The sequence below is a fragment of the Delphinapterus leucas genome, chromosome 12 (assembly GCF_059928025.1).
Source record: "Delphinapterus leucas isolate spDelLeu-1000000601 "Yukka" chromosome 12, BTC_Dleu_Yukka2, whole genome shotgun sequence".
Taxonomy (NCBI): Eukaryota; Metazoa; Chordata; class Mammalia; order Artiodactyla; family Monodontidae; genus Delphinapterus; species Delphinapterus leucas.
In genome coordinates this window covers 9,440,753-9,465,568 of record NC_143140.1, presented here as the reverse complement: position 1 = coordinate 9,465,568, position 24,816 = coordinate 9,440,753, and positions in this window count along the sequence as shown.

Here is a 24,816-nt window from a genome sequence, read left to right as displayed (position 1 = left end):
AGCTTCTCTACCATCAATGCAACCAAATTAAAAGACCTCTGTTTGAAAATACTTGAAGTGGTTTCTACTTTCTTGGTATGATTTGAAATGTAATGATTTATTATAAATACAGTCTCATGGTTCACTTAACTAGGCTCAGGTTTATATATGTAACTGATGTCTCACCTGAGTCCTGCTGGACTTAAAGGTCCAGATGACATTAGCTCAAAGCTTTACTGCACTGCCAAGGGAAAGTCCTATATTCTCTCTGGGATGTCTTTAAATTTTAGAGGTTCTCTTTGTTCAATGACCTCTAGTTCAGAGCTCCATCTCCTACTGAATTATAAAAGATTATATAATCCTCTCCATTGAACAGGAGCTGTCTATATTTGTACTAACTGCTCAGAGGTGGATCAGCCCTTTCTGTGAACTAAACACACATTAAAAAACTTCAAAATATTGAAAAATTAATATGAACAAACCACCAACCCTTATTATGCTTCTCCAGGAAATTCTTTCTCTTTTTTCTCCTCTCTCCCACTTTTCCCCTTTAGTTTCAGTACATATTTCCTCCCAATTGCCTCATGTCTAATTAGTTTCCCTATATCTTTCCAAACAATACAACTTCCAAAGTTAACCACAAAAGTACTTTTGCATTCACCACTCAATCTTGTTTTCCAGTGAGGAAAAAAAAAAATCATTTTGTATTATATACAGAATTTAATAAGGAGTTTTATTAACAAAAAACATTTTCTCTTTTGTTTCATATGAATCAATTTTTTGCAATCATTTCTCATTTCTTTCATCAAAACATTCTAGTTTCTCTCCAGTTCAGGACACAAAATTTTAATAGGTATTTTAATTATGAATATATTTTGCTTTTGCTTCTTTGAATTCTATGTATATCAAGAGAATGAGGTTTCCATTTTGCCTAATTCTATCAAAGTGAGATGGGTGCTAGGGATTTAGTGTAAAACAAGATATCTTTTTTTTTTATCTCCAGGAGTTTTCAATCGAACATATTATTTATTGCTGTATAACAAGTTATCCCAAACCACAGTGGCTTAAACAACAAGGTTTATTATTTTATAACTTCTTTAGGTCAGGAATCCAGGTCCAGCTTAACTGGATCTCCTATCTAAGGGTCTTTTACAAGGTCCCAATGATCTCAAGGCTAGGTTGGCACCTGTTTCAAGTTCACTCACGTGGTAATCAGCAGGATTCAGGTCCTCACAGGCTTTAGACTGAGTCCTCAGTGTCTCACTAGTTAATGTCCAGAGGCTGCCCTCAATCAAGCCCTTCACGTCTGGGTTTCTATAGTGGGCAGTTCACAACTTCCTAGCTTTCCTAGAGTGAGCAAGTGAAAAAGAGCCAGAGAGAATACCAGCAAAACAGAAGTCATGGTCATTACTATCTCAATCTTGGAAGTGACATGCCAGAACTTTCACTGTACTCTGTGAATCAGAGGTCCAGACCCCGCTCCAAGGGAGAGTAGGAATGAGTGCTAGGAAGCTTGTTTTATCAGGAGCTATTCCAGAAGCTGACTACACAGAACTTTTAGGAAGGAACAGGAAATTATAAAATAACATTATGATACTATGTCAGAATTCAGTACAGGAAGCCCAGATGTCACAGAGGCAAGGAATCTCTCCCTTATGTACAAAACCTGTGAGGGGAGGGCTCCAGGGACACTTTCAGTTCACATTGGATACATTTTTGTAGTTCCCATTATCTCACATGTCAACAGATTTTTAGCTAATATTTTATGTGAACAGGGAAAGTCTACATGATGATATAATTAGTCATTTTTATTTTGTTCTTTTCGATCTCTTATTAAAGTAAAAATAATATTTTATGTTCTAAGAGCCACTCTTCATATAACATAGACAACAGACCTCAGAGAAGTCAGTGTGGTTAGAAAGACTGGTTACAAGCTGCAGCTGAATTTCCAACTGGATACTAGTAAAGCCCGAAGTTCGGTCACTTTTCCAGGAAAGGGAAAGGGTGAATATGCTCTAGCAATCCTCTTCAGGCTGTGGTACTGTTCATTTAGATCTGAAACCGAGAAGGAGTACATTTGGGATTGGAAAAGCGAAATGATGAACTATATTTTTGAAAGTTTAAGTTTGAAGTATCTGTAAGGCATATAAATGGAGACAGAATAAGACTAAATATAGGCTTGGGACTCAGGAAATGCGACATAGGGAGATAATGGAAGTTAGCATCATGCATATACACAGAAACACTATCTTATAAACATTGTCTCTAAAGAAAATTGTTTCATTATTCTATAAAAATAATTCAATCCTTCTTACAAGCCTGCATTTTCTGGCAGTAACATTAACAAAGCAAACGTATTTTAGTCCATTCTGCCTTTTTTTTTTTCATATGTAATAACTTAAACAGTTCCTTTGGGTAAAAGCATGCAGGGCCTTTTCCTGGAAATGATCGGCTGCTCCAATTTCCATCCTGTCAGGAGTGGCTCTGTCCAATACAATTCCTAATTGCTAGTTATAAAATATTGCTGAATCCTCAATGGACTTTTGGCATTATATATCTTAATAGTCATTCAGACATATTATGTTAAAAAAAGCGTTCATATTTACATTTGTTGGGAACTCTTGTACTGTTGTCCAGCATTCTCATTTTCAAAACAAAGCTGAACCAAGTCCCATTTCCTTGAGCTTCAGCTCTCTGAAGCAAACTAAGTGATAAAATGATTCCTGCTAAGATGTTAATGGCATCTTAGAGACATAAGATTTTTAGAGACATAATATCTTTTAAAAATAATAAAAGAACAATAACAAAGAATTAAAGACAAATGGAAAAGGACACAGAATACTCTCAGCATGTCTTATAGAGCTGTTTTTGCTCTATGCCTAGACTCGCCTGGACTGTTAACAAACTTTGTTTCCCCAGAGGAAACATTCTCCCCAAACGCCTGTAAATTTGGACTTCAACAAAAATTGTATCAAAATGAAAGAACAGAAGAACAGAAGAACAAGAATTTTCCATTCATATTTACTGGTCAATATCAATGGTTAAATGGATCTTTACCTTTAACATAATGGAAGGAAAGACACAAAGATTTCTGCAATAATCCTGCATTATTCCCAACTCACTGAGGACCTGGTGATACATTTCAGCATAGAATCAAAGTGAAATAAAAGAAATATATGGCTGCTCTACTATAAACTAGCCTGACATGCTAAATAGTGTTGATCTCTTTACAGCTAGAATTCAGTTGAGTTGTGAGGCTGTTGTGATCATAGCCTTATATACTTCAGAGTATCAGAGACAGCATTTGTGCTGAGTGGGAGAGCTGTATTTGGGTTGCAAATACATACAAATATTCAGCTCATGGATGTATAACAAAGGGCTATGTTTTCTGTGCATAATATTATGGTGTTACATATATGTAAAATACACACACACACACACACGCACACACTCAGTGAGTCTTTCCTCTGTATTTTCCCTGCCTTTATTCAGAGAAAGTTGTGTAGGCCATAAAAACATTCAGATAAAACATCAAAAACACAAGCATGCTGATTCCCTCCAAAAGGTTCCATTTCCATATATTTAATGCTAGTTGTAAATAGTTCTTGAGTTAATATCATATATATAACATATTTTATGCACTTGCTCTTCTTTTTAAAACTATTTTTTAAAAATGAAATTTTGTTCATATTCTCAACTTTGACTTTCTCCATGTTTCTGTGTAAATTAGTACATATCATTTTCCACAGGTGGTTTTGGGCTCACTCTCTATTCCATAGTATGATCACTCTAGTGACAGAAGTGATATGTACTCAAATGCCCCATTACGTCAAAGCTATTGACTCATAGAGAGGAAGAACAGCCATTCCTTCATCCTGAATTCTTGAAACCTCACGGGGAGAAACTATACAGTTCCAGTTAGAAGAAAGGACAGAACTCATCAACAATCTAATCAAAAAGAATGAGATATTACTTTAAGGAAATCACAGATAGAGATTAATTTGAATTTATCAGCAGTTCGTTCATGCATCAAACAAGTATTTGCCAAATACTAGCAAATGATCCACATATCTTCTGGTATCAGTTTTATCTTATGAAATTATTTTTAATTTATTATTTAAATGGATACTTGTTGATAATTTTATATTTGATGAAGAGTAAGAAAAAAGGTTCATTATATTCCTAGTAATCAGCTTTTTGGAGCTTTAGTTATTGTAAAAGTGTGTGTGTGTGTGTGTGTGTGTGTGTGTGTGTGTGTGTGTGTTTTAAGATTGGATACATTTTCAGGAAAGAACTTTTGCTATAACCTTTTAAAAAACCCTCTTTCTAGAGTAACAGGAAATTGTAGATAATGTTGAATCTTGCAAGTGATGTCAAGTTTTAAAATCTAAATTATTCTTGAAGATATTTTCTATAGACTCAGTGTTTCCCATAATGGCCAGTCAGATATTTGAACCAAGCTTCAATTAAAAATTCCTAATATTGTATATTGAAAAAATCTTCTTAAGAGCACCGAGTATCCTATGAGGAAAGAAGTGATAACTAGGCTAAAAATGAAGAAAAAACTGGAACCAGGAGAGGTACTTGTGGGTTGCAGTAAATGTGAACATTTATTTTGACATATCTGTGGGAAAATAGAACAAAGTTCAGACTCTACAGGAAGGAAGGAAATTAACAGGAGAATGTCCCACAATAAGGTGCACTACAGAATACACCTTTGGGACAAAGGTGAACAGGAAAAGGACTAGTCTTCTTGCAGAATTGCCATACAGTGAGTGAAGGAGAGTATAATATAAGATGAGGTCAGGGAGATAACAGGGCAAGGTTGGGCATAGAATATGGGTTGGTGGTATAGTGCTTTGTAGGTCATTGTCAAGACTTTGGCTGTTACATAAGAAGGATAGTAAATAATTGAAACATTTTGAGCAGAGAAGTGGCATCATCTTTTCATTTTTACTGGATCATCCTGGCTGTGGTGTGGTGAGTAGGATGAATTGAGACAAGGGAAGAAACAGAGAGAAAAGTCAGGGGGATATGACAATAATCCAGGCAAGAGACAATTATGGTAGAAAGGGGATGTTGAGGAAAGTTGAAACTTTGGGTATATTTTGATTGTCAATCAGATTTCCTAAACTAGTGAATATACAGAAAAAAAGACACAAATCCAAAATTATTGGTGTAAGCAACTGGAAATATAAAATTACTATTATCTAGACTGGTGGAATCCTCAGGGGCCCAGGTTTTGGACCTATTAATTGAGCATCCACAAAGAGTTCTGAGCAGTGAGTGGGATTTCTGACTGGGCTTTTGATACATTTAGGACTAATTATCACATAAAAGTGATCTATATTCATAGACTAGATAAGATCACCAATGGAGTTGGGGTAGATAGAGGGATAAATGTGCTGGACCCTAGACAGGGTCAGTAGTTAGTGGTCTTAATAGCAGCTAGCACATTATTATGGCTTCACTAAATGTCAGTGCATTCATTGTAAATGTTTTCCATGACAGAAACAAACAGGTCTTAAAAGCAGAGGGAGTTCTTTATATCCAGGAAGTCCAGGGTTGCTGCTGAGGTTACTCTGTAATGCAATTAGTTGCCCAGGCTCTTTTCTTCCTCTTACCCAACCACCATGTATCCTTATATTTGGATTTAAAGTAGCTACTGTAACTTCATGTGAAATACAGGTAGAAAGAAGGAAGTACAGGAAAGGAAAGGAAAGGAAATAACAGTCATGCCAGTCAAATCTATGCATTTAAAAATCATTTTCTGGAAACCTCAATCTGAAATTTCTGCAGCTTCTTAAAGAAGTAGCTGCAAGATAGTCTAGAAATGTATTTTAGCTTTTCCTACCCTATTGCAGTGGTCAGAAAACTTTTAATGCAAAGGGCCAGAGAATAAGTATGGCAGCCTTTGTGTGCCCTGTGGTTTCTGCTCCAGCTACTTAACTTTGCCATTGTAGTGGAAAAACAACAATGGAAAATATCTAAATGAGTGAGTGTGGCTGTGTTTTAATAAAATTTATTTACAAAAATTGGCAACACTCCAAATTTGAATTGTGGGTAATAGTCTGCTGATTTCTGCTAGTTTAGGAAATATGAAAGGAGCCTATTATGAGGCTTTTGTTTGGATGCAGTGGGCCAGTAGCTATCTTATATTGTATATTCCAGGTAGCTAATGTATAGTAAGGTTGATGATCTCAGAAAGCTTTAGTGAGAAGAACACTAGATAACAGACAAAAAAAGTAGACTTACATTCAGTTTCACCACTTAACATGAATGTGACCTTGAGTAAGTCACTTAACCTTGCAGCGCCAAGTTTTCTCATTAATGAAATGAAGATAATAAAACCTGTCTTGCCTGCCTCTACAGATTGCTGGGAAAATTGAATGAAATAATGTGAAGTGAAATGAATGTGCTTTTGAAAACTGTCTGGTATTCACAAGTATATGGTACTTACAGTCCAGGCACAAAATTCATTACATCAAGTATGCTGAGCTTTTTTGAAAGTATCTTTTTTATACAATTACAAAATGAAATATAACACACTGCAGGAAGGTAAAATGTTACCTTTGTAGCCTAATCATGATGAGACACGTGAGGAGAGGGAAGTGAACTCAGATGTGAATTATTGGAAGACGTAAGTGAAAAAGGAATAGATATATAAAAATCAGAAAAATAAAGCCTATCATGGATAGTTCATAGAAAATATAATTCTAATGTAGTGGATCTATTATAGTTTGGGAGAAAAATTCATTATATGGTATCTTTAAACTAGTACATTTTGGGTTTTTTTGAGGTATGCGGGCCTCTCACTGTTGCGGCCTCTCCCGTTGCGGAGCACAGGCTCTGGATGCGCAGGCTCAGTGGCCATGGCTCACGGGCCCAGCCGCTCCGCGGCATGTGGAATCTTCCCAGACCGGGGCACGAACCCGTGTCCCCTGCATCGGCAGGTGGACTCTCAACCACTGCGCCACCAGGGAAGTCCTAAACTAGTACATCTTTATAAACTCTCATATATTATATAAAATGCATTTAATGAATTTCTATACATAGACATACTTTTCTGTGTAACATTGATATTTTCATTTTATTGATTACACAGCCAGTTGGGACATGGACTTGGGACTTTGGGACATGGTGTCTAAACCCTCAGTTACAGCTCTAAACTTATCCCCATTTCTCAGTTTGCTCTAAAACTCTGGGCAAATTATTTCACTTACCTTGGACTCAATTTCTTCTCTTATATAATGTGGACATTAAACTAGCTGTTATATCTTCTAGTTCTTCAAGTCTATGTTTCTGCTTCAGAAAAAAGGATATAATTTACTTGGGGGCATATATTATATTCTTATAGTCAGTGAGCAACAGAACAAGTAATTAATGAATAACTTAATACTTACTGAACGCTTTGCTCAGAATGCATGTTCCTTCCTTTCAAAGACGACACAAACAGCAACACTGACCTTTCAAAGGAAACTGAAAATGGCACTTGATAGGTCAACTTGCAGCATAAAAAGTATGGAATATGATAGAATATGAATAATAAAATACTGACCTGAGCCAAGGAAGCCCTTCATGCAACTGACAAAACTTAATAGACAATGGTTTCTGAATTTTATTCTACTAGCTACACTACCAGAATGCATTAATTTGCCAAGTGAAAAGCAAGAACGTCCATCTGTTTATTGGTGAAAAGCAGAGAAAAGTTGGTATCTGTGAAGCATCCAGATAGGCACCTAAGTACGAACACACATGCATTTTACATTCAGCCCCACGACAGCCACTTCATAACCTCCTTATCATTGCCTTACATCTCATTTCCCCCCTTTTTACTGTTGCTGCTCATAGAACTTTCAGGGCTTTTTGGTGTTTAGTGGGGGTGGAAGTTAAGAGTATAGGCTCTGAAACGAGTTTGAATCCCATTTTTACCACATCATGGTTGTGTGACCAGGGCATGTGGCTTCCCATAATGTTTTTGTGACTAAATTTATTCATATATAAAGTAGGGATCATTCCCTCTGTTCTGAGAATTAAACAGTGTCTCCCATATGTTTTCAAAATATCTACATATAATTTACTTAGAAGTTCCATCCACAGAAATTGCTGTGCAACTCAAGACTTTTCCACATATTATTTTGTTAAAGTAATGTTGTATTACATTTTTTTTTCCAGATATATATTTGTCAAAAACTAGATTGAGAGGTATATAAATTCTGCAAAGTTTGAATGTAAAAATCTGAGAAACATCCTATCAAGAAAATGAAAGTGAGAAGATATTCTATGAGACTTAGCTTTATATTTTCCCTGCCTTCCCAAGAAGGAAATTCAAAGTTCCCACCAGTCTCAGTATCTAACTAAAGTCCAGGAACTCTAGGTAATGTGCTAGTCTCTGCATAAAACCTGGATGTAATATCTCTTGATTTAGAGATCACCGCCTCATCACCAAATAGTGAAGAAGATACAGGAAAATCACAATAAAATTATGAAATGAAAACAGGAAACACAATGGTCATTGGCCAGGAGCAATTTCAACATCCAGCTGTGCTGAAGTTTGGAGGGGCCCTTAAACTGCACCTCATGTATATTCCTTGATTAGGTCCTGGTTCCATTCCTTGAAATTAACAACCAAATGCCTTGTTCTGCATAAATTTGGGCTTGACCTCCAGGAGTTCCTTGGTTTTCCTTATCTATCCTGACTACGTCAAAAGAGAGAATAAGGCAATTTCCTGTCTCTTGAGTTTAACAGATTTTCTTTTAACCTTTTTCACATTTTCAGAAAATTTGGGTCATTGTATTTCTCAAATAATCACAGAGAGATTTCCAGAGAGATGCAGACTTAATGGAACAACTCCCTTAAAGATTTAAATCTCTTTCATGATTCCAGTAAAAGATTAAAACTTTTATATGATTCAATACATACCTATTCTTATTCTTATCTAGATCCTTACTTCACAGTCAACATGAGACTATATTACAGAATGGTGAATTATGTAAATTTATACAAGAAATAGACAAAAATATTAACACTTTTCTGTCGCATTCTACTACTCAAAAAGTAAACTGAATGCACTGTTCATTGTTCAGTGAACATCTACTGTGTACTAGGCATACTCTGAGATTTACATATGTTACTTTTCATTCACAAATAATGCACATTTGCTGAACTATGAATTGATTCAAGAACTAAATCTTATTAAGTGGCAAAGCCAGGATTAAATTAGGTAACTATTTGGCACCAAAGGGTATGAGTTATGCTCAAGGACAAGTGGATTTACTTTATATTTATTTATTTATTTTTAAATTTATTTATTGATTTATTTATGGCTGTGTTGGGTCTTCATTTCTGTGTGAGGGCTTTCTCTAGTTGTGGCAAGTGGGGGCCACTCTTCATCGTGGCACATGGGCCTTTCACCATTGTGGCCTCTCTTGTTACAGAGCACTGACTCCAGATGCGCAGGCACAGTAATTTTGGCTCACGGGCCCAGTTGCTCCGCGGCATGTGGGATCTTCCCAGACCAGGTCTTGAACCCATGCCCCCTCCATTGGCAGGCAGATTCTCAACCACAGTGCCACCAGGGAAGCCCAAAATGGATTTACTTTAAGTAGCTGTTGAAAACTTACCCAAATTATTTTGGACTATGGAATCATCTGAAATATCTGGATTAAATTTTGAGGTGACTGGTTTCAAGGGATAAACATTATTTTTCATATAGGAGACTTAAACATTAAGGTGATTGATTTTTAAGTAGTAATATGACTACAAAGAATCTCTCCTACTGGTTCCTCCTGGACAATGACTCAGCTGTCCCTTGCTTTTTTACTAATTTCCCATGAAAAGAGGTGACTGAGTAAATACAGGAACATATTAGGATGCTATCCAGAGAGAGGGTTGTAGATAATCAACTGTACATCCTGTGCCCAGCACTCAGGCTCTTTTCCTGCTCCTGTTCCCAGTGCTCAGGCTCTTTTCCTGTCCAGTTCTGTAGTCAGAAGTAAGGCCTACCACTTGCCAGGACATCATCCCACAGCTAAGGTACTGGAACAGAAGGGTTACTGTTAACTAGTAAAGGAAATTCATTAAAAGTGTAATCTCAACAAGCCTCTTAGATAATGTCATCCACCAGAGGGCAGACAGCAGAAGCAAGAAGAAATACAATCCTGCAGCCTGTGGAACGAAAATCATACTCACAGAAAGATAAAATGAAAAGGCAGAGGACTATATTCCAGATGAAGGAACAAGATAAAACCCCAGAAAAACAACTAAATGAAGTGGAGATAGGCAAATTTCTAGAAAAATAATTCAGAATATTGATAGTGAAGATGATCCAAGACCTTGGAAATAAAATACAGGCAAAGATCAAGAAGATGCAAAAAATGTTTAACAAAGACCTAGAAGAATTAAAGTGCAAACAGAGATGAACAATACAATAACAGAAATGAAAAATACACTAGAAGGTATCAATAGCAGAAAAACTGAGGCAGAAGAATGGATAAGTGACCTGGGAGATAGAATGGTGGAAATCACTGCTGTGGAACAGAAAAATAAAAAGAATGAAAAGAAATGAAGACAGCCTAAGAGACCTCTGTGACAACATTAAATGCAACAATATTCACATTATAGGGGTCCCAGGAGAAGAGAGAGAGAAAGGACTTGAGAAAATATTTGAAGAGTTGAAAAATTCCTTAACATGGGAAAGGAAATAGCCACCCAAGTCCAGGAAGAACAGAGAGCCCCAGGCAGGATAAATCCAAGAAGAAACATGCAGAGACACACAGTAATAAAATTGACAAGAATTTGACAAAGAAAAATTATTAAAAGCAACAAGGGAAAAACAACAAATTAAATACAAGGGAACTCTCATAAAGTTAACAGCTGATTTCACAGTAGAAACTCTACCAGCCAGAAGGTAGGGGTACAATATATTTAAAGTGATGAAAGGGAAGAACCTACAACCAAGATTACTCAACCCAGCAAGGATCTCATTCAGATTTGATGGAGAAATCAAAAGTCTTATAGAAAGCCAAAAGTAAGAGAATTCAGCACCACAAAACAAGCTCTACAACAAATGATAAAGGAACTTCTCTAAGTGGGAAACACAAGAGAAGAAAAGGACCTACAGAAAACAAACCCAAAACAATTAAGAAAATGATAATAGGAACGTACATAACAATAATTACCTTAAATGTGAATGGATTAAATGCTCCAACCAAAAGACATAGACTGGCTGAATGGAAACAAAAACAAGACCCATATATGTGATGTCTACAAGAGACCCACTTCAGACCTAGGGAAACATGCAGACTGAAAGTGAGGGGATAGAAAAAGATATTCCATGCAAATCAAAAGAAAGCTGAAGTAGCAATGCTCATATCAGATAATAGACTTTAAAATAAAGACCCTTACAAGAAACAAGGAGGGACACTACATAACAATCAAGGGATCAATTCAACAAGATATAGCAATTATAAATATGTATGCACCCAACATAGGAGCACCTCAATACATAAGGCAAATGCTAACAGCTATAAAAGAAGAAATCAACAGTAACAAAATAATAGTGGGGGACTTTAATACCTCACTTACACCAATGGCAGATCAACCAGAGAGAAAATTAATAAGGAAACAAAAGCAATAAATGACAAAATAGACCAGATAGATTTAATTCATATTTATAGGACATTCCTTCTGAAAACAGCAGATTACACTTTCTTCTCAAGTGTGCACAGAACATTCTCCAGTATAGATCACATCTTGGGTTACAAATCAAGCCTCAGTAAATTTAAGAAAATTAAAGTCATATCAAGCATGTTTTCCAACCACAACGCTATGAGATTAGAAATCAATTACAGAGAAAAAAACCTAAAAAACACAAACACATGGAGGTTAAACAATACGTTATTAAATAACCAAGAGATCACTGAGGAAATAAAAGAGGAAGTCACAATATACCTAGAGACAAATGACAACAAAAACACAATGATCCAAAACCTATGGGATGCAGCAAAAGCAGTTCTAAGAGGGATTTATAGCAATATAATCCTACCTCAAGACACAAGAAAAATCTCAAATAAAATATCTAACCTTACACCTAAAGGAACTAGAGAAAGAAGAACAAACAAAACCCAAAGCTAATAGAAGGAAAGAAATCATAAAGGTCAAAGCAGAAATAAATGAAATAGAAACAAGGAAAACAATAGCAAAGATCAATAAAACTAAAAGCTGATTCTTTGAGAAGATAAACAAAATTGATGAACCTTAAGCAGACTCATCAAGAAAAAGAGGGAGAGGACTCAAATCAATAAAATTAGAAATGAAAAAGGAGAAGTGACAACGGACACTGCAGAAATGCAAAGCATCATAAGAGACTACTGGAAGCAACTCTATGCCAATAAAATGGACATAGAGTTCTAAGATGGAACCAGGAAAATATAGAAAATATGAACAGACCAATCACAAGTAATGAAATTGAAACTGTCATTAAAAATCTTCCAACAAACAAAAGTCTAAAAGTTCTATCAAACGTTTAGAGAATAGCAACACCAATCCCATTCAAACTCTTCAAAAAAATTGTAGAGGAAGGCACACTCCCAAACTCATTCTACAAGGCCACCATCACCCTGATACCAAAACCAGACAGAGATACTACAAAAAAGAAAATTACAGACCAGTATCACTGATGAATATACATGCAAAAATCCTCAACCAAATACTAGCAAACAGAATCCAACAACATATTAAAAGGACCATATACCATGATCAAATGGGATTTATCATGGGTATTCAAGGATTCTTCAATATACGCAAATCAATCAATGTGATCCACCATATTAACAAATTGAAGATTAAAAACCATATGATCATCTCAATAGATGCAGAAAAAGCTTTTGACAAAATTCAACACCATTTATGATAAAAACTCTCCAGAAAGTACACATAGAGGGAAGCTACCTCAACATAGTAAAGGCCATATATGACAAACCCACAGAAAAAATCATTTTCAATGGTGAAAAACTGAAAACACTTCCTCTAAGATAAGGAACAAGACAAAGATGTCCATGCTCACCACTTTTATTCAGCATAGTTTTGGAAGTCCTAGCCACGGCAATCAAAGAAGAAAAAGAAATAAAAAGAATACAAATTGGAAAAGAAGAAATAAAATTGCCACTGTTGCAGATGACATGATAGCATACATAGATAATCCTAAATATGCCACCAGAAAACTACTAGAGTTAATGAATAAATTAGATAAAGTTGCAGGATACAATATTAATGCACAGAAATCTCTTGAATTCCTATACACTAACAATGAAAAATCAGAAAGAGAAATTAAGGACACAATACCATTCATCACTGCAACAAAAAGAATAAAATACCTAGGACTAAACCTACCTAAGGAGACAAAAGACCTATGTTCAGAAAACTATAAGACACTGATGAAATAAATCAAAGATGATACCAACAGATCGAGAGATATACCATGTTCTTTGATTGGAAAAATCAATATTGTGAAAATGACTATATTACCCAAAGCAATCTACAGATTCAATGCAATACCTATCAAATTACCAATGGCATTTTTTACAGGACTAGAACAAAAAATCTTAAAATTTGTATGGACACACAAAAGCCCCCAAATAGTCAAAACGATCTTGAGGGAAATAACAGAGCTGGAAGAATTAGACTCCCTGACTTCAGACTGTAATACAAAGCTACAGTAATCAAGACAATACGGTACTGGCACAAAAAACAGATATATAGATCAATGGAACATGATAGAAAGCCCAGAGATACACAGACACACCTATGGTCACCTAATCTATGACAAAGGAGGCAAGGGTATACAATGGAGAAAAGACCTCAATAAGACTTCAATAAGTGGTGCTGGGAAAACTGGACAGCTACATGTAAAAGAATGAAATTAGAACACTAACACCATACACAAAAATAAGCTCAAAATGGGTTAAAGACCTAAATGTAGGACCGGACACTATAAAACTCTTAGAGGAAAACCAGAAGGACACTCCTTGACATAAACCACAGCAAGATCTTTTTGACCCACCTCCTAGAGTAATGGAAATAAAAAGAAAAATAAACAAATGGGACTTAATGAAACTTAAAAGCTTTTGCCCAGCAAAGGAAATTATAAACAGACAAAAAGACAACCCTCAGAATGGAGAAAATATTTGCAAATGAATCAGTGGGCAAATAATTAATCTCTAAAACATATAAACAGCTTATGCAATTCAAAATTAAAAAAACAAACAATCCAATCAAAAAATGGGCAGAAGGACTTCCCTGGTGGCGCAACGGTTGGGAATCCACCTGCCAGTGCAGGGGACGCAGGTTCGTGCCCCAGTCCAGGAGGATCCCGCATGCCATGGAGCGGCTGGGTCCGGAGCCTGTGCTCCATGTCCAGAGCCTGTGTCCAGAGCCTGTGCTCCATGGCGGGAGAGGCTGCAGCGGTAAGAGGCCCGTGTACCACCAAAAAAAAAAAAAAAAAAAAAAAATGGGCAAAAAACCTACATAGACATTTCTCCAAAGAAGACATACAGATGGGCAAGAGGAACATGAAAAGCTTCTCAACATCACTAATTATTAGAGAAATGCAAATCAAAACTACAATGAGGTATCACCTCACACTGCTTAGAATGGACATCATCAGTAAATCTACAAACAGCAAATGAGAGGGTGTGGAGAAAAGGGAACCTTCTTGCCCTGTTTGTGGGAATGTAAATTAATACAGCCACTATGGAGAACAGTATGGAGATTCCTTAAAAAAACTAAATATAGAATTGCCATATAGTCTGGCACTCCCAGTACTGGGCATATACCCAGAGAAAACCATAATTCAAAATGACACATTCCCCCCAATATTCATTGCAGCACTATTTATAATACCCAGGTTATGGAAGCACCCTAATGCCCATTGACAGACGAATGGATAAAGAAGATGTGGTATATATATACAATGGAATATTACTTAGCCATAAAAGGGAACAAAATTGGGTCATTTGTAGAGATGTGGGTGGACCTAGAGAATGTCATACAAAGTGAAGTAAGTCACAAAGAGAAAAACAAATATTGTATATTAACACATATATGTGGACTCTAGAAAATGTTACAGATGAACCAGTTTGCAAGGCAGAAATAGAGACACAGATGTAGAGAACAAACGTATGCACCAAAGGGGGAAAGCGGGGGGAGGGGTGGTTCTGGGATGAATTGGGAGTTTGAGATTGACATATATCCACTAATATGTATAAGATAGATGACTAATAAGAACCGTCTGTATAAAATAAATAAATTAAAAAATAAAAGAAAAAAAATATTTTAAAGTGTAGTCTCAGTATGACAATCTCTAGGTCCATCCACGTTGCTGCAAGTCATACTGAGGGAAATAAGTCAGACAGAGAAAGAGAAATATTGTATGATATCTATTGCTTATACATAGAATCAAAAACATGATACAAGTGATTTTATGTACAAAACAGAAACAGACACACAGACTTAGAGAATGCCCCTATGGTTATAGGGGGGAAGGGTGTGGGGAGGGAGGTATAGTTAGGGAGTTTGGGACTGACATGTACACACTGCTATATTTTAAATGGATAACCAACAAGACCCTACTGTATGGCACAGAGAACCCTGCTCAATATTCTGTAACAACCTAACTGAGAAAATAATTTGGAAAAGAACAGATATATGTATAGGTATTACAGAATCACTTTGTTGTACAACTGAAGCTAAAACAACATTGTTAATCAACTATATTCCAATATAAAATAAAAAGTTTAAAATAAGTGTAGTCTCATTTCAAACTGCAACTGCAGTTTGAAAGATTGTTTCTCAAAAACTGCTTTATATATCATGTGAGTCTGTTAAAGAATGTATTTTCTGATCCTTTGGAATCTATGAACTATTTGTTCATCTAATATGGAAAAAAGCATATTACACAAATGCTAAATATTTAAAAGATGTGAATGCATTTGTTTTACTTATTAGTTCTCACACTGAACATTTTTATTTGTAGTGCTTATTCTTTACCTTAAAAATACCAAAAAGCATACAATAATTTAAAAATAAATGAAATCTTTTTCGGCCAAAAACAAACAAAAAAACAAACAAACAAAAAACAAACATATTGGCAATATGTTGAGATCACATTTCTCACCAAACCACTATCAGCATATTATTACTATATTTGATAAATATTTCATAATATGATAAGTAAAAATATTTAATAATTGACTTATTTCTCATTTCCTTATTAGTGAAGTTAAATGTATTTTCATAAACTAGTCAGCTTTTTCTATATCTTCTTTTATGAAGTGTTAACCCATTATATTTTCATATTTTCTCATTGGATCATTTGTGTTTTTTTAGCAATAAGTATATTCTCTTTATACAGTAAAGTTAGTTACTGTTTTTGTAATATGATTTTAGTAAATATTCATACTCACTTTGTGTGCCCTTCAGTTTTGTTCACACTATTGATACACATTAAAGTTAAAATTTTAAATGCTTAAAAATTTGTAATCTTAAGGATGGTGGTGGTGGGATGAATTGGGAGATTGGGATTGACATATATACCCTAATATGTATAAAATAGATAACTAATAAGAACCTGCTGTATAAAAAATAAATAAATTAAATTAAATTTAAAAAGTAATAAAAGTATGTAGTCTCAATAAGTAACCCAATAATAACCCATGATGTCAATAAGTCTGAAACAGTGTTACAATGAACATATCCTGAGAAGTGCATTTTTCTTCAATATAATAATTCAAATCAGGCATCCTAAATATTTATTTTTAGCATTTCAAGGAAAGATAAATCTAGCATCACCATCTCATAATACTGTTGTATAGAAACTAAATGAGTAAAAATACTCATCACAACGAAATAATGCATATAAGGTTTTTAAGTGAACTTTAAATAAATGCAGGTCCTATTACTATTTTAATCATATAATAATTAGAAGATATTCCTAAGCACAATTGAATATAACAGCAAAAGTCATTTTGAAATCTCTAAGTCAGGAAAGTAATAAAAAGCTAATATATTTCCAGATACTTGCAGTTGGCACCTTACTTACAGGTAACTTAGTGCAGGATGACTGTATTCAGTCTGACCTGTATGAATGGAGAAAAAAAATGTCAAAACAAATTTCTCATCTCTCAAAGGCTCTCTCTCTGTTTCCAACCTGTAAGAAGAAAACAATAGATCAACCTAACCAACTGGAGGGAGCAGAACAAGGCCCAGACAGAGTCACCTGGAAGGACACTGATTCTGCCTCATTCTCCTCTCAATTCAGATATCTGTTTATTGCTGATATGAACCTTAAAAGCTGTTCAGTTAAATTTATAGTCCTCTTTCTCTCTTCTGCCTTAGGCTTGGAAAATAAAAAAGCAAGAGGCTGCTTGCATTTTTTATATTCCTTCTATAACTTGCAACAATATTTGCCACAAGGGAAAGAAAATGACAGCATAACACTACAGTTTTACAAATATCTGGTGACTCAGCTTCTCTCATGCAATGCTGTCATTATCTGTATTTTGGTGACTCATAATATTAAAACTCAGAAAAGAAGACACATTGAGGAAATATTTTAAAATGAAACTCATAAATAGTGCACAATCTTATACAGGATATGCATTTCTAATTTTATCTAATTTAAATTTGGTATCATTAACCATTTTTTTCCAATAGATATGTGCTAGGAATATTTCTTAAAATAATAACAAATAATTTTATTTTGTTCTACTTAATTCTGCATGCTTTTTATTAAAGTATAGTTGATTTACAATGTTTCATGTGTATAGCAAAGTGCTTCAGTTATATATATATATATATATATATATATATATATATATATAAAACATATATATATATATTCTTTTTCAAATTAGTTTCCATTATAGTTTATTAAGATTTTGACTACAGTTCCCTGCGCTATACAGTTGGTCCTTGTTGTTTGTCTAACTTGTATATATAGTAGTGTGTATCTGTTAAAATACCAAACTTCTGATTTATCCCACCCCGACCCTCTTCCTTTTGGTAACCATAAATATGTCTTCTATGTATGTGAATCTATTTCTGTTTTGTAAATTAGTACATTTGTATCAATTCTTTTAGGTTCCACATGTAAGTGGTATCATATGATATTCTCTTTCTCTAAAGTACTTCACTTAGCATGATAATCTCTAGGTCCATCCATGTTGCTGCAAATGCCATTATTTTGTTCTTTTTCGTGGCTGGCTAATATTCCATTGTATATATGTAGCACATCTTTATCCATTTATCTGCCATTTAGGTTGCTTCCATGTCTTGGCTATTGTAAAAAGTGTTGCTATAAATATTGGGCTGCATGTATCTTTTCAAATTAGCATTTTCTCCAGTTATAGGCCCAGGAGTGGGATTGCTGGATCATACGGTAACTCTATTTTTAGAATTCTGCATTCTTAATGTGTTTAGGAAACTACATTTTTTAAGCCACTTGTAAAAACTTTAATGGGTTTGTTCATATTAACCTGGTCAATTAATATCAAATATAGGTCAGAAGTAAAACAGGTAACAACATTTTGGGGTTACACATAAGTTTCAAACACTCTTAATGTTCAATAAATATCTGCACAACTAAACTCATTAAAGTTACTCAATATCATCTAAACTGAAGGTCAAAGCATATGTAATATTCTCTCTTTTCATTAAAAACCCATATCCTAATATCAGAAGTCATTTCTTGTAACTGTATATGACTAGATTTTGTTTGTTTATGTACATGCTCAATACTGAATTATTTTAAACAGACCAATGAAATAATAACACTTTTAGAAGCCTATATGTATTATTGAGTTATAGTGATAATCCTCCATCTGAAGTTAAAATATGAACTAAGATAAATATTTAATTTTTTCCTTAGTTTTGTTAAAAAAATGAATATTTATTTGTTAAACCATAGAGGCAAATAATGCCATATTAAAACCTCTAACACTTGGCAAAATTAGTCCTAAAATTGGTCTAATTTGTAGCTTCATTATTTGAAGCAAGCAAAGTTAATACATCAATTGCCTTAAATATTGGCCCAATTATTTGCAAATGTAATGAATTTCTACATATTGAATAAATAATTCTGAGTGAAGTAAAACAAAATCAAAGAGGACTAAAACTTTGGAATAAATTAGTGAATTAACTCAGAGAGTACAAACACTTTATATGACTATTACCACTAGAACAATGTCGTTACATTATAAAAAAAAATGCAGAATAAAATCTGGATTTTTAAATTAGATAGTAAGTAACCTTCTATTATGCTATGATACTGTTTCATAAAATCAGCTATTTAAAAATAAAAAGATTGTAAAAGTAAATCTTTAATATTTGCTGCTACTCTAGACATTGTCTTTTTTGTTTTGAAACTCAAAAGAGTTTATGTAAAATTCATTTCTGATTATACTATGTCAGAACATTTTTCTTCACGTAACCATATCTTAGAAGAATTGTAGAGACAACTTTAGGAATAATTAGATTAAAAAAAATGAATACATCTGATCTATAAGAAAAGTAATTTTTAATGTAAATATTATTATCCCCAAAATAGTAAATAATATGGCAGAGCAAACACTGGTTAACTTTGTGTTTACCTGTGCAATGAATATATATATTGAGAATATATATTCTCTAGATATTTCATCACAGACTCAGTTTTGAATATTAAAATTGGAATAAATTAAATTTGCCAATCTTCATTTAACACCTGATACCTGCTAGTCTTGTTCAAAAGATGGAAACTAGAAAGTACCTTAGATTTTGTTTCAAAGTATTGATCAATAATGTAGAGATAAAATTTAAATGAAGAGACAGAGTATTTTGCAACACTTCATTTTTGGCAATTAAAAAATAATCAGTTAGTTGGATTCCATAATACAACCTACTTTCAATCTAGTTACTAAACAACACTTTTCAGATTTTGAAATAACCAGTAAGATGATTGAGTTTCACCTTTGGTATAATCTAGAGTTTTGTTTATGTTTCTGTACAGTAGGGAGGGACTTCGTGTCCTTGAATAAAGACTGAACAATGTGCTTCTCTCTTCTCTCTTTCAAGCATGTGTACACATATATGTGCATAATTGCATAAAAACTTGCTGGAAGATCTTTAAAGTTTAGTACATAATATTTGAATATTTATATATTGTATTTAAGAGACTGGCATATAAGAGTATGCTGATAAGTATTTCATTAACCATTTTTCCACTAGAGGATTTAAGAGTTGATGACAGACCAAACACAAACACTCTTGTATTTGTTACAATTGACACAATTACTATTTAATCATATAAATGTTTTTCTTGCCAAGTTCATTTTTATGTATTTCATTACAGATGCACATTTGTACTGAGGCAATTAATGATCATCTATGAGGAATGTGGTTTCCTAGGGCTTTTTGTGAGTCATGACAGTCACTGGACTTCAACTAACTCCTATATGATTTGCTAATACAAGTCACTCTGGATTATTTCACGGGTATAGATGTTGCAAGGTGGCAATCTGTTCTAGAAATCTTTCAGGCATTGCCATATTCACCAAATATACAGCAAATAAAAGAATGGAGGCTTTGACTCCAGACAAGATTTATTATTTATACTGGAATTAGATTTTTAGATAGTCCTATGTATTTTACTGAAGGTGTAGCTAGAAAAAAAATATTTTATAGTCTAATTTTTCAGCATCTCACCATCCATATTTTTAGGTACAGATTTTCAAAAACAAGTCTAATGCACATTTAGGTAATATTTCAGATAATGATGAAAGGTGTAGGTAATCTCTATGAGATAAACCTAAAGACAATGGAAATTAAATCAAGGTAAATTTTAAAAATATGTCTCAAAGTATATCTTATGGGTCTGGCACTTTGCTAACAATTGAATTTGCTCTAATTATGGAAACCAAGTTATCTTTAGTGACTAAATTACTATTTTTAGTGAGAAAAGTTTGTGAAAGTTACTGACTCCATTAATTTAGAACCTTTTATTTCATAGTCTAAGGAAATACATTTGCTTATAACCATAATCCATCTGAATACAAACATCAAAAAACTGTATTTGAGGGGCTTCCCTGGTGGTGCAGCAGTTGAGAGTCCACCTGCCGATGCAGGGGACACGGGTTCGTGCCCTGGTCCGGGAGGATTCCACATGTCGCAGAGCGTCTGGGCCCGTGAGCCATGGCCGCTGCGCCTGCACATCCAGAACCTGTGATCCACGACGGGAGAGGCCACAGCAGTGAGAGGCCCACATACCACAAAAAACAAACAAACAAATATATAAAACAAAAAAACTGTATTTGAAAATATAAAAGTAAAAAATCAAATTACAAGTGGACATATATCATGTGTTAGATGGGGGTTGAGGTAGTGCTTTTTTCAATCATTTTATCAACATCTGGAAAAAAAAAGAAATCAGTACTCAATTAAGAAACAGAATTGCCAGGATCTTTACTTTCTGTTGTCCATATGGCTTACAGTCAAAGAAATGTTCATTATTTTATAGGACCTATAAAATACTACCCTAAATCTTGTCAACATTTTCCCTTGAACAGATTTAGATAAATTCTGTTTGAGCATTAAGCAGGTCATTCATTTGAATTCCTGCCAGTGTTCACATACAGGATCTTCCTGAGTTTAGTTCTTTCTCACATTCTCAATTAAAAATGATCTCAGGCTTCCCTGGTGGCACAGTGGTTGAGAGTCCATCTACCAATTCAGGGGACACGGGTTTGTGCCCCGGTCCGGGAAGATCCCACATGTCGCGGAGCGGCTGGGCCCTTGAGCCATGGCCGCTGAGCCTACATGTCCAGAGCTTGTGCTCCACAACGGGAAAGGCCACAACAGTGATAGGACCGCACACTACAAAAAAAAAAAAAAAAAAAAATGATCTCACCCAACCTCAACAGAGTTAAAGTTATGTCTCAAATGCAAATTTCCAACATCATGGATATTTTCTCCTTTTTTAATAATCATTATAGTGAATGATCAGTTATTGACAAGATTGCTTGAAAAATATTCATGAAAAGGATTCATCTGGATCTCCTGCCCCATCTAATGAGAAGTCTTACTAACTAATAACATTAATTAATTCAACGAATATACTAATATTTCAAACACCTATTGCATGCCAGGTGCTTCTAATTTATCATATTTAATCTTCACAAACCTTAAGTAATTTCTTGTATGTACTATTATACTCACAAGAATGGTAAGAAACTGAAAATAATGAGAGGGAAGAAAATGGCTGAGAATTTAATATGCTTAAAGTAAACTTTGTTCCTAAACCAAACTGCTTCTGGATATATTTCATTTAAGGGGACTTTGGGATGTTTAGAAATAAAAAACTTCATATTTTAAGGTTGTTATTTTCTTTACATATTTATCCTGTTCACACAGTGAAACTTAAGAAAAATCCTCATCTAAATATCTTTGACGTTTTTCATAAAAATTGCTGAACTTTTCTTTTAAGAAGAAAATATTAAGTGAGTAAAGAAAACAATTTAAACGAAGAAATACAATGAAAACATTTTTTCCTAAAAAATACCATAAACTATTTTTTAATTTATATGAAATCATTTACATATCTTAAGTCCTAATAAATAACACACAAGAATAAAGATTAATTACCTTCTATAATATACATGGAAAGAGAACATCCATGATTAATACTGTAAAGATGATTGATTACGTAATACCATCATCTATAGTACATTTTCATTAAATGATATTAACATTTCATATTGCGGAGTATATAGTTGTTCCCTAGTTAACTCACCAATTCAATCATTTAAATTACAGTGTTATTTTTTCAGGGGGTCAGATATTTATTTGTGTGAAATATTTTATTCCATTATACAGTTATTGAATAAAATTAAGAATATATCTTAAAAGGATCAATTTAGTCAGTCCATAGTAAATTCAATATAACTCTCTGTTTTTCCTTTGAGCAGTAATCAGCGAGATGGACTACAACAATTTGAATCAGTATCAAGGAAGTTTAATTCATCAGATTTCATGAGCTCTAGACTATCACTACAAAATAGTAGTGATCTAACATATATTTATATATATATGTATATATACATGTATATGGCCATATAAAATCATGTATGACCATTTCATGCATATGACATATATGTACATATACACAGGCACCCATATATATACATAATCATGCACACATAGTTTAAGGAACATTCAAAGAACTATGCCAATCCTGGTGAAGTTGCATTCAATAATTTACAATTCTGTATTTAGCTGTTTATAATTCTGGAAAGATATACCTAAATAATTCAGTATATTTTATACCATTATGAGTGTTCCTTTTTGAGTTTGTCAGTGACATTATTAAGATAATTAGCTTAGACAAGGCTTTTATCAAGTGTTTCATTTATGATTACAAGGTTTTCTGCATCACTAGAATGAATTAATGATAAATATGAAAAGTTTAAAGGGAATGTCTAGTTTGTATTTGTTTAAACTAGTCTTCTTTCCATAAACCTCTTGACCAGTGTTTGTTCTTGGCTTCACTTTAGAAACACTTGGTGAGTTTTCAATAATCCTGATGAGTAGCAACACCCAAAGTAAATCAGAATTATTGGGTGTGAGGTCCATATATTAATATTTTTTTAAGCTCTATGGGTAATTTCTGTGTGCAGTCAGTGTGGAGAGGCACTGCTCTGGAGTGATTGAGATCTTGTTATAAACTGATAATTCTGTACTATCACAATCCCTTCCATTTTAATAGGGAATGTAATCAGATTGGGACTTGAAAATACAATATTTAACTATCTCTGATCAATCACTGTATAATTCTGACTCTTTTAAAACAGTATTCCCCTACTTGCTTTGACTTAGGACTTTAAGGAATTTCCCAATGAAGAAAAATGAACATAAAACTAAAAATATTTCATGAGAAAATTAGTAAATAATCTTCCTAATATACACATTTTATATTCAACATTTGGAGATTTACCTTAAATTGATATGTGTTTTCAGATAATCCATTTAATGCTTTATATTAAAAAGACAAGAGGGAAGAGATATGGAAACATATTTATATGTATAACTGATTCACTTTGTTATAAAGCAGAAACTAACACACCATTGTAAAGCAATTATACTCCAATAAAAATGTTAAAAAAAAAAATTTCACCAAATCTGGTTGAAAGTATGCGGCTTAAAGTGTTCAATTACAATTACACAGAAGATGAACTTTTGTAGGTTTAATGTTCTCAATTCTTGATCATAATAAGTGAAGAAGTTATGTGTACATAAAGAAAGAAAAACCAAGAAGAATGGAAGCCTTTTTCTTTTTTCTTAAGAATTCTAATTATACCCACACAACTACCTGATTCAAAAGAGAACAGGGAAAACTTTGTAATAAAATGTATGTATTATTTCCTGGGCATTAGTATATTAAATTATCAAGCCAGAGATCAACAGTACGCTTTGGGTCAATAGGCCACTTAAGCATTTTGTTAAATTTATGTCAGTGCTTTGCTGGAAAGATCATTGTAATGATATAAAATGATTCAGTTCAATGATTCCAGTGTGGCTTAAAGATAATGAATCTTTTGTATCAGTCATCTTGGGAATATTAACATTATTGAGTCCTAAGACTGCTAATGAGCTTTGTGCTAGGAAAAAGTATAAATTACACAGAGCAATATTTTTATTATTATAGGCATGATATTTTAAAAAAAGTAATTAGTATTCTCGTGAGTAAATAGCAGGATTGGAATTGACTTTGTTCACAGGAAGATGAATATTGCAACCATCATAACAGT